The following is a 10,714-nucleotide window of genomic DNA, read 5'->3' on the forward strand; positions in this document are numbered from 1 at the left end:
TATGATGCTCTCTTTGTGTTTCAATTACTATCTTTTATGTGAGCATCATCAAAATCTCAATGCCTAGCTAAAAAGGCTTTAAAGAAAAGCGCTTGTTGGGAGACAACCCAATATATATCCTTTCTGTTATTGAATAAATATTTGATCTAGCCTCTGTTTAGATGTGTTTTTATGTTTTAATTAGTGTTTGTGCCAAGTGAAACCTATAGGATCTTATTGGATAGTAATTATTTGATCTTGCTGGAAAAAATAGAAACTTTCTGTTCACGAAAACAATTGTTTAAAATCACCAGAACATGATAAAATACTGATTCCAATTGCAGTAGATCAATAAAAAAATTATTTGGATTTCCTATTTTGGTAGGAGTTTCAGAAGTTTTCGTTAGTTACAGATTACTACAGACTGTTCTGCTTTTGACAGATTCTGTTTTGTGTGTGTTGTTTGCTTATTTTGATGAATCTATGGCTAGTAATGGAGCTTATGAACCATAGATAAGTTGGAATACAGTAGGTTTAACACCAATATAAATAAAGAATGAGTTCATTAAAGTACCTTGAAGTGGTGTTTTGTTTTCTTTCGCTAACGGAGCTCACGAGATTTTCTGTTGAGTTTGGTATTGTGAAGTTTTCAAGTTTTGGGTAAAGATTTGATGGATTATGGAACAAGGAGTGGCAAGAGCCTAAGCTTGGGGATGCCCAAGGCACCCCAAGGTAAAATCCAAGGACAACCAAAAGCCTAATCTTGGGGATGCCCTAGAAGGCATCCCCTCTTTCGTCTTCGTCCATCGGTAACTTTACTTGGAGATATATTTTTATTCACCACATGATATGTGTTTTGCTTGGAGAGTCTTGTATGATTTGAGTCTTTGCTTTTTAGTTTACCACAATAATCCTTGCTGTACACACCTTTTGAGAGAGACACAAATGATTCGGAATTTATTAAAATACTCTATGTGCTTCACTTATATCTTTTGAATTAGATAGTTTTGCTCTAGTGCTTCACTTATATCTTTTAGAGCACGGTGGTGGTTTTATTGATCTCTCATGCTTCACTTATATTATTTTGAGAGTCCTTTAGAACAGCATGGTAATTTGCTTTGGTTATAAAAACTTTTAAAGTACATTAAAAACTAAGAGAAGTTTGATACTTGATAGTTGTTTTGAGATATAAAGGTGGTAATATTAAAGTTGTGCTAGTTGAGTAATTGTGAAATTGAGGAATACTTGTGTTGAAGTTTGCAAGTCCCGTAGCATGCACGTATGGTAAACGTTGTGTGACAAATTTGAAGCATAAGGTGTTCTTTGATTGCTTTCCTTATGAGTGGCGTTCGGGGATGAGCGATGGTCTTTTCCTACCAATCTATCCCCCTAGGAGCATGCGCGTAATGCTTGGTTTTGATGCCTTGTAGATTTTTGCAATAAGTATGTGAGTTCCTTATGACTAATGTTGAGTCCATGGATTATACGCACTCTTACCCTTCCATCATTGCTAGCCTCTTCGGTACCGTGCATTGCCCTTTCTCACCTCGAGAGTTGGTGCAAACTTCGCCGGCGCATCCAAACCCCGTGATATGATACGCTCTATCACACATAAACCTCCTTATATCTTCCTCAAAACAGACACCATACCTACCTATTATGGCTTTTCCATAGCCATTCCGAGATATATTGCCATACAACTTTCCACCATTCCGTTTATTATGATACGTCTCGTCATTGTCATATTGCCTTGCATGATCATGTAGTTGACATCGTATTTGTGGCAAAGCCACCATGCATATTATTTAATACATGTCACTCTTGATTCATTGCATATCCCGGTACACCGCCGGAGGCGTTCACATAGTCATATTTGTTCTAATTATTGAGTTGTAAGTAAATAAAAGTGTGATGATCATCATTATTAGAGCATTGTCTCAAGTGAGGAAAGGATGATGGCGACTATGATTCCCCCACAAGTCGGGATGAGACTCTGGACGAAAAAAAAGAAGAAAAAAAAGGCAAAAAGAGAAAAGGCCCAAATAAAAAAAAGGAGAAAACAAAAAATGAGAGAAAAAGAGAGAAGGGACAATGTTACTATCCTTTTTCCACACTTGTGCTCCAAAGTAGCACCATGATCTTCACGATAGAGAGAGTCTCCTATGTTGTCACTTTCATATACTAGTGGGAATTTTACATTATAGAACTTGGCTTGTATATTCCAATGATGGGCTTCCTCAAATGCCCTAGGTCTTCATGAGCAAGTAAGTTGGATGCACACCCACTTAGTTTCTTTTGTTGAGCTTTCATACATTTATAGCTCTAGTGCATCCGTTGCATGGCAATCCCTACTCCTTGCATTGACATCAATCGATGGGCATCTCCCTAGCCCATTGGTTAGCCGCGTCAATGTGAGACTTTCTCCTTTTTTGTCTCCTCACACAACCTCAATCATTATATTCTATTCCACCCATAGTGCTATGTCCATGGCTCACGCTCATATATTGCGTAAAAGTTGAAAGAGTTTGAAAAGATTAAGTATGAAACAATTGCTTCGCTTGTCATCGGGGTTGTGCATGATGAGAGCATTTTGTGTAATGAAAATGAAGCATGGACAAACTATATGATTTTGTAGGTATAAGCTTTCTTTGGCTATGTTATTTCGATAAGACATAATTGCTTGGTTAGCATGATTGAAGTATTATTATTTTTATGTCAATATAAACTTTTATCTTGAATCTTTCGGATCTGAACATTCATGCCACAATAAATAAAATTACAATGAAGAATATACTAGAAAGCATTCCACATCAAAAATTCTGTTTTTATCATTTACCTACTCGAGGACGAGCATGAATTAAGCTTGGGGATGCTTGATACGTCTCCAACGTATCTATAATTTTTGAATGTTCTATGCTATTATATATTCTATTTTGGATGTTTAATGGGTTTATTTATACACTTTTATATCATTTTTGGGACTAACCTATTAACCCAAGGCCCGGTGCAAATTGCTATTTTTTTGCCTATTTCAGTGTTTCGCAGAAAAGGAATATCAAACGGAGTCCAAACGGAATAAAACCTTCGGGAACGTGATTTTTGGAACAAACATGATCCAGAGGACTTGTAGTGGACGTCAAGTAATCAACGAGGAAGCCACGAGGCAGGGGGCGCGCCCTCCACCCTCGTGGGCCCCTCGTGGCTCCACCGACCTACTTATTCCTCCTATATATACCTACGTACCTCGAAACCATCCGGGAGCACCACGAAAAATTATTTCCACCGCCGTAACCTTCTGTACCCGTGATATCCCATCTTGGGGCCTTTTCCGGCGCTCCGCCGGAGGGGGCATCGATCACGGAGGGCTTCTACATCAACGCCATAGCCTCTCCGATGACGTGTGAGTAGTTTATCTCAGACCTTCGGGTCCATAGTTATTAGCTAGATGGCTTCTTCTCTCTCTTTGGATCTCAATACAAAGTTCTCCTCGATCTTCTTGGAGATCTATTCGATGTAACTCTTTTTGCGGTGTGTTTGTCGAGATCCGATGAATTGTGGGTTTATGATCAAGATTATCTATGAATAATATTTGAATCTCCTCTGAATTCTTTAATGTATGATTGGTTATCTTTGCAAGTCTCTTCGAATTATCAGTTTGGTTTGGCCTACTAGATTGATCTTTCTTGCAATGGGAGAAGTGCTTAGCTTTGGGTTCAATCTTGCGTTGCTCGATCCTAGTGACAGAAGGGGAAACGACACGTATTGTATTGTTGCCATCAAGGATAAAAAGATGGGGTTTATATCATATTGCTTGAGTTTATCCCTCTACATCATGTCATCTTGCTTAATGCGTTACTCCGTTCTTATGAACTTAATACTCTAGATGCATGCTGGATAGCGGTCGATTGGTGGAGTAATAGTAGTAGATGCAGGCAGGAGTTAGTCTACTTGTCGCGGATGTGATGCCTATATACATGATCAGGCCTAGATATTCTCATAACTTTGCTCAGTTCTATCAATTGCTCGACAGTAATTTGTTCACCTACCATGATACTTATGCTATCTTGAGAGAAGCCACTAGTGAAACCTATGGCCTCTGGGTCTATTTTCCATCATATTAATCTCCCGACAACCAGCTATTTCTGGCACCGTTTATTTTACTTTCTTTACTTTCAATCTTTATTATAAAAATACCAAAAATATTATCTTATCATCTCTATCAGATCTCACATTCACAAGTGGCCGTGATGGGATTGAGAACCCCTTTATCACGTTGGTTGCGAGGTTCTTGTTTGTTTGTGTAGGTACGAGGACTTGCGTGTGGCCTCCTACTGGATTGATACCTTGGTTTTCAAAAACTAAGGGAAATACTTACGCTACTTTGTTGCATCACCCTTTCCTCTTCAAGAGAAAACCAACGCATGCTCAAGAGGTAGCATGCCTGAAGACAACCACTGCGTGCATGTGGCCCAAACATATGTATGGAAGTGTTATGTGGTGTTTGAATACAATGCACACCATTGATGTGGCACCATGCTTTTGGAACTGGGAAGTCCCCACACGGAGCGAGGGTTCACGACGCGTATAGTGTGTGTCTGTGTCTATATATATACTTTGGTTCATGCTGTGAGATCACACAATATACTTTGAGAGCATGTGAAGAAATTTGTGCATTGTATTCACAAAACTGGACATCCCCTTCTCCCCTCTTCGACGCGTACTATATACTCCTACTGTAACACAAACCAAAAATAAACCTGCTTGTTGGTCAACTTAACCTCTCTTGTTGGGTCAAAGTTACGGAGGACGACCTCGCGGGCCCATAGATGGAAGCATCACACACGAGTGACTGTCCTATATGACGCATAGTATATGTTGCCCCCACCCTCTTCGACGTGTAATACACACACACACACACACACACACACTCCTACCGTACATAACATAAACAAAAAATGACCATCCTTGTTGATCAAATTAACCTCTCTCGCAATAGGTCATAGTGATGGAGGACGACCTTGCAGGCCACAGAGAGCGTCACACGTAGTCCTGGCCATGGGCAGCCGGCCCGGACGGGCCGGCCCGAAAAAGCCCGACCCGACCCGAAAAAGCCCGATCTGGCCCGGCCCGGCCCGACGCTGCTCCCAGGCCGGGCTCGGGCCTAGATTTTGAGCCCGATGGCCAGGCCGGGCTGGGCCCGGGCCCGTCGTTTTTGCGCTTTTATGAAGGGGCCCGGCCCGAGGCCCGGCGGGCTTTTACACGTTCGGCCCGGGCTTCGGCCCAAAAACCAGGCCCGATGACCGAGCCAGGTCAGGCCCTGGCCTAGGTTTTTTGCCTCGGGCTTGGCTAGGCCTGGCCCGAAGCCCGGCCCGGCCTGAGGTTTGGCCAGGTATAGTCACACGCGAGTGAGTGTTCTAGGACCACCACGTGCATGTGTCCCAAATATGCATGTCAAACTTTTTCTACAGCAAACATGCGACCAAAGGAGTGTAGTGTTCAAAATTGAAAAGAAAAACAGAGATCATTTGTCTATTTTTATACATTGATTGATTTCCTAGGGATTTAATGCGCAAAAATCAAATTTGAGCTACATGAGACCCGTGATAATGCACCAAAATGGATTCGAAAACCATATGTGTACGTGTCCCTGGGCACATGTTTAGTCCCCATGCAAGAAATTTCAAACATCAAGAATCTTGATTTTTAAATCCAGTCCCACATGCGTAAGAAATTTTGCATAATAATAACTTAAAACGATGAAGCACAACTGCTTAAACTCCTCGCATGTTTCAAATAGAATACATGCTAGATTTCATGTGTAATCTTATCAATTAAATAAATGGTTGTATGATTCTCCCATAAAAAACTTTGATAATTTTGCAACACCACAACAAGCAATTGGTATGTATTTTCTACCTTTTGTTGACATTATCGCATAACAGAGCAATCTAGATGGTCAAATATTTTTCAAATCTTAGTATACCTCTGATCCAAGCTCTTCCTGCTCTGCAACTTTCTTGAGTGTATCATGGATCTCTGGAATCATTCCATTCGATTCGCACAAGCAGATGTGCATGCCGCCATCCAAAAGTTAAAACTTTAATCCTTGTAACCATCGATCGTGTACCCTGAACGCTGAATGTCCATCTTGTGACCATTATTGTTCTTCTGCTCCTTATTTAGTGCTTTGACAAGCCTACAAATTGAATACACTCACCTATATTCTACCAGCACAATGAATACACTCAACTTTATTCCAGTGGCATACTCAATATCAATAATGTCCTACAATGACAAAAGCATTTTATAAACTACGTTTTGGGCATGTGTAAGATAATAAATGAAACAAGGTATCAAGGAGGTATCATAACCTGAATTTGTCTGGTTACTCCTTAAGTTAGTATGAAAGTTCTTCTTCGTCAAAAAGGTTGTCGGGATTAACCACACCAAGAGGAAGGCCACAAACTCTGTAATTTGGGGAGATCTCCGCTGAACATACATACTTAGGTATCCATGGTAGGGAGCAACAGTGTGCCAGTGGCAACCATAATAAGGGTTACATTTGGATCATTCTCGCGTAGGAGCATTATTGGGACCTGATCACACAAGAACTACCATGTTGGCGCTGCGCCTATCATTTTTCGGTAAAATGGTAGAATTTTCTGTAACTATATGAAGTCATAATGCAGTCGTATAGAATAACTTGAAAAGCTGAACTAAATGTCATTTTGAATTTGTAGTAGGGTCATGCAATGCCATATGTCATGGACATGCACACAAATCTAATCTTTACATGAACCCTTAATCATGCAATGAGGCTTCTAACGGTTGAGGGCACCCAATTTAATTTATGTGGACAAAGAAGAACCATAATGTTTTTTGAATGGGTACAACAAACAGACCATCGTCTGATTCTATTTCTTACTATTAATTTGGCTCAAGTAATTTGTGAATCAGGCTTCAAACGAGTATACTGAAGAAGTGATGGCATAAATGCTACATGTATATTAATTCAAACAACAATGATTAGAATGACAAGATTTAATAGAGAACAAATTTAAGCTAGAAATTTTTATTTTTCGCTTTCTTAGGGGATTAACTAATTCCAGTATAGTCATGGACTGTGACGGAATCTGAAAACATGTATGTCAGAAAGCACCTAGAGCTTGGAATCAAAACAAGGATCGGAGAGGTGCTTCCTGAAGTCTCGGGAGATTATGCTTGATGAGTACCTGAGCCGCAATCCCACTTGGCTTGTCAAAGATATGCACCTTGAATTCCTTTGATCTGACGATCATTATAATGGGAAAGCACTTCAGAAAATGTAGTAGCAGTTTTGGTGCTCTCACTCAGTGAAAGCCGAGTGACTTTTTATATTTTCTAAGCCCAATGCTACCAAAAAATGCAAGAGCTGCAAGTGCAGGAGCTTAGAAATGCACAATCATGATGCTGCCACTATACCTTGAAAGAGAAACTTCAACTTTTCCATAGTGTGCCAACATTTAGGCTAAACCAAACCATAATGAAGGCTATACTAAGATAAAGTATGTGGATTTTATTGGAAATATATTGTGTAAATAGCAGCTGTTTTTATTGTTAGGATGGGCAAGCCCACCATCAAAGGAAGCACATCACCACACTAACAATATTTTTGACAATATAGATCCTAGTATAGTAGTGGTTGTTGGATGGCACAACTCATTCCATTATTCAGTGTATGCTGAAATAATCATCTTCGTCACATTTCCAATACCATTTAGAAGCCCCTCCTGGCTGCATTTGGAAAAGGTCAAATCTTTCATGATATGCTTAAGGCAATATTTAAATTGGAAGGTTATGCTGAAATCAAATCAAATCACATACGTGTTGGACCAAGGTAGCACCCAAGATGCCACTACAGGATGATGCGTAGAACATACAGATGTTCAGACAATTTTAATTTTATGTGTATCCAATTGAAGATCCAAGTCAGATCACTGGCATTTACTTGGTTACATATTCCAATCTCTCAACAAATGGTGTGAACACAAAGAGAGAACGCATCCTTGCTATGAAGCATTTGAAAATAGCAAATTGAGGACATAGAAAGCACTGTCTTGCTGCCGCTACTAAACGTGACATAGAATGCATAAGAAGAAACGGATGCTTGTGCTATGAAAGATTCAGAAGTACCACTAAATATATAGAAAAAATAAAACATGAAAGGGCAAGTCGTACTGCACAACTCTATTGTATACTGGAAATTAATTTATATTTGTCATTACTGTGGTTTTGGGAGAGGTAGTGAAGCGTGATGGCAAAGGGCCTGAAGCGCAGGAGCACGTTGATATTGGCCTTGAAGATGATGATGTGACTGCGTTTGCTCGTGGGGGTAATAACATGTCTTACAACACAATGAAGTTTCTCATAAAAATATACACGATGAAGTGCAAGCAGGCTCTGACCATGATTCTGGCAGCATCGGAGGAGGACCATCAAAACTTTGAGGCACACCGCACACGGGGCCATCATCGACGCCCGGATGGCCATGACCTTGCATGCCGACTGGGAGTTGATCCCTCTCCCTCTCCCTCTCCATCAACCCCTTCCTGGCCTCTATCATGGCGTCCAAAAGCATCTCAATTTACACCAATTCAAAGCAATTGAACAATTAAGAGCAAGAAGCGTCAAGTGGTCAAGACCAACACCACCTGAACACAACCCAAATACTTCCAGAAGAAGAGAAAATTGGGGGCAAAAAATCGCAGGTGGGTTTGGATTTCGGCGCACCGTTGGAGAAGACTCATCCACCCCCGTGAGTGCCCGCGTCTTCCTGGTCGGAGGAACCGTGCTGGTCACCATCTCCTCCTTCCCCTCCTAGAGTCCTCGATCATCCTTCTCCGCCGCCTCCCCCATCTGCGCAAATCCTAACCTATACGAATCAAGAGTAGGCACCTGTTTGTTCAGAAATCCGTGACGAAGCACCATCATACCTCTAGCGTGAGATGAACGGATATGGACCAAGATCTTGCTGACGACATGGGGAATTAACTAGTTTAAGGGTGGCTCAACTCTCTTCAACAACTCGCCCCCACCGTCCTCACCTTTTGGATAGCCTCTCCATCTCTCTCTTGAGGTGACGACAAAGGCGGTCAGTTTGGGAGATATGAGGGGTAGGGACGTAGGGTTCAGGGAGGGGAGGGAGAGGACGGGGGCATCTCTGGACCGTTCTTTGGGGATCAGATGTTAACTCATACCAGCAAAGGAGGGGCCTCCGATTTTGTGCCAGGAATAGCGGCCCACACCACCGGAGCAAGAGGCACATCGGACGTCCAAGAATGATCGGGATGAGCGATTTGACGGCCAAAATCAATGATGGCCTAAGAGAGCTCCTAGGGTGCACAGTTATAATGTTTTTAAATGATCCAAGTATGAAAAGTATGTTACCTCATGCCTTTCCCTCATATAAAATTGCAATAATGATTATCGTTCTAGTTATCGATTGCCTAGGGACAAATAACTTTCTTGTGTGACAAAAGATTTCTACTAAACAACTAACTTTTATTATCTTGCAAATTATTCGTAGTTTTATTCTCGCGAAGTATTTCTAGTTTTATTCTTGTTGTAGGTAAATCAAACGTTAAGTATGCGTAGAGTTGTATCGGTGATCGATTGAACTTGAGGAGATATTTGTTCTATCTTTAGCTCCTCGTTGGGTTCGACACTCCATAATTGATCCCCTATACTTGTTGGTTATCAAGACCTTTTTCTGGCGGCGTTGCCGGGGAGCAATAGCGTGGGGTGAATATTCTTGTGTGTGTTTGTTTGCTTCATCACTAAGTAGTTTTTATTTTCAGTTCTAATTTGTTTTATATCTTAGTTATGGATATGGAACATAAAATACAAAAAAAATAGCTGTACTTGCTACTCATGAAGATGGAAACACTATTTTGATAATTCCGAAAAAACCCTGTTCCACCTGATAATGGGGGACACATTGGATCAACGTGAATACTTTAAGAATTATCGCTTGACTAAAAAACAGAAACTCTTATGGAATTAAATTGAATTGTTGGACCGCGGCGCGCAAGATCGAAGACGAAGAGGTGGGGCGATTGGCGTCAAGGGCTTTCCGTCCCAGTGAGAAACAGAAGGGGTTGTGTGAAAAGTTAGCGTCAAGTGCCTACAGAAGCATCCAACGCTCCAGTCTGCAAGTTTCCTGATTTTCACTGATAGTTGGTTTTCACTTGATACGTTGCCGAGCTAAAAATCGGATTGGAAGTGGGGACGTGGATCGATCGATGGGGTAAGGACGAACGAAACGAGGTACAGACTCCCCCTTTATTAGGAGTAGAAGAGAAAAGAGCCAAAATACATATTCAATTTGTCAGCAGATCCAATAAAATAACGGCAAACCATCAAAGCCATAAAATACTATCAATCAAAGATACCCTCTGTTCCTACGTCTTTCTAGAGATTTCTATATAAGCTACATACGAATGTATATAGACACATTTTAGAGTGTAGGTTTATTCATTTTGCTCCTATATAGTCCATATTAGAATCTCTATAAAAACGACGCATATTTAGAAACAGAGGAAGTTTTTGTTTTGAACATGTGATATATTATTATCAAGATAATGTCTAATACATAAGTCTTTTGCTCTCAAGATATAAAAAGACCAAAAAGCAAACAAACACACACACACACACACACACACACACGAATTTGAGCAACATCCGGACACCAGATAGA

At 40.8% G+C, this 10,714-nt stretch overlaps 1 long non-coding RNA gene across 3 annotated transcripts; it reads right to left on the reverse strand.

Annotated features, from left to right (window-relative positions):
* Positions 1-5,643: 5,643 nt before the first annotated feature.
* Positions 5,644-9,167, reverse strand: LOC147993045 (uncharacterized). 3 transcript variants are annotated; one of them, XR_015610060.1, is made up of 4 exons: positions 8,952-9,167; positions 8,749-8,890; positions 7,212-8,574; positions 5,644-6,575 (listed from the first exon to the last, which is right to left on the reverse strand). It is a non-coding gene; the product is annotated as an uncharacterized LOC147993045 (long non-coding RNA). The 3 variants fall into 3 exon arrangements; XR_015610059.1 differs by having other exon boundaries at positions 5,645-6,264; positions 6,351-8,574; XR_015610057.1 differs by having other exon boundaries at positions 5,644-8,574.
* Between the last annotated feature and the right edge of the window lie 1,547 nt (positions 9,168-10,714).

This window comes from Triticum urartu, chromosome 1A, assembly GCF_056163025.1.
Source record: "Triticum urartu cultivar PI428250 chromosome 1A, HENAU_Tu73, whole genome shotgun sequence".
NCBI classification, from domain to species: Eukaryota; Viridiplantae; Streptophyta; class Magnoliopsida; order Poales; family Poaceae; genus Triticum; species Triticum urartu.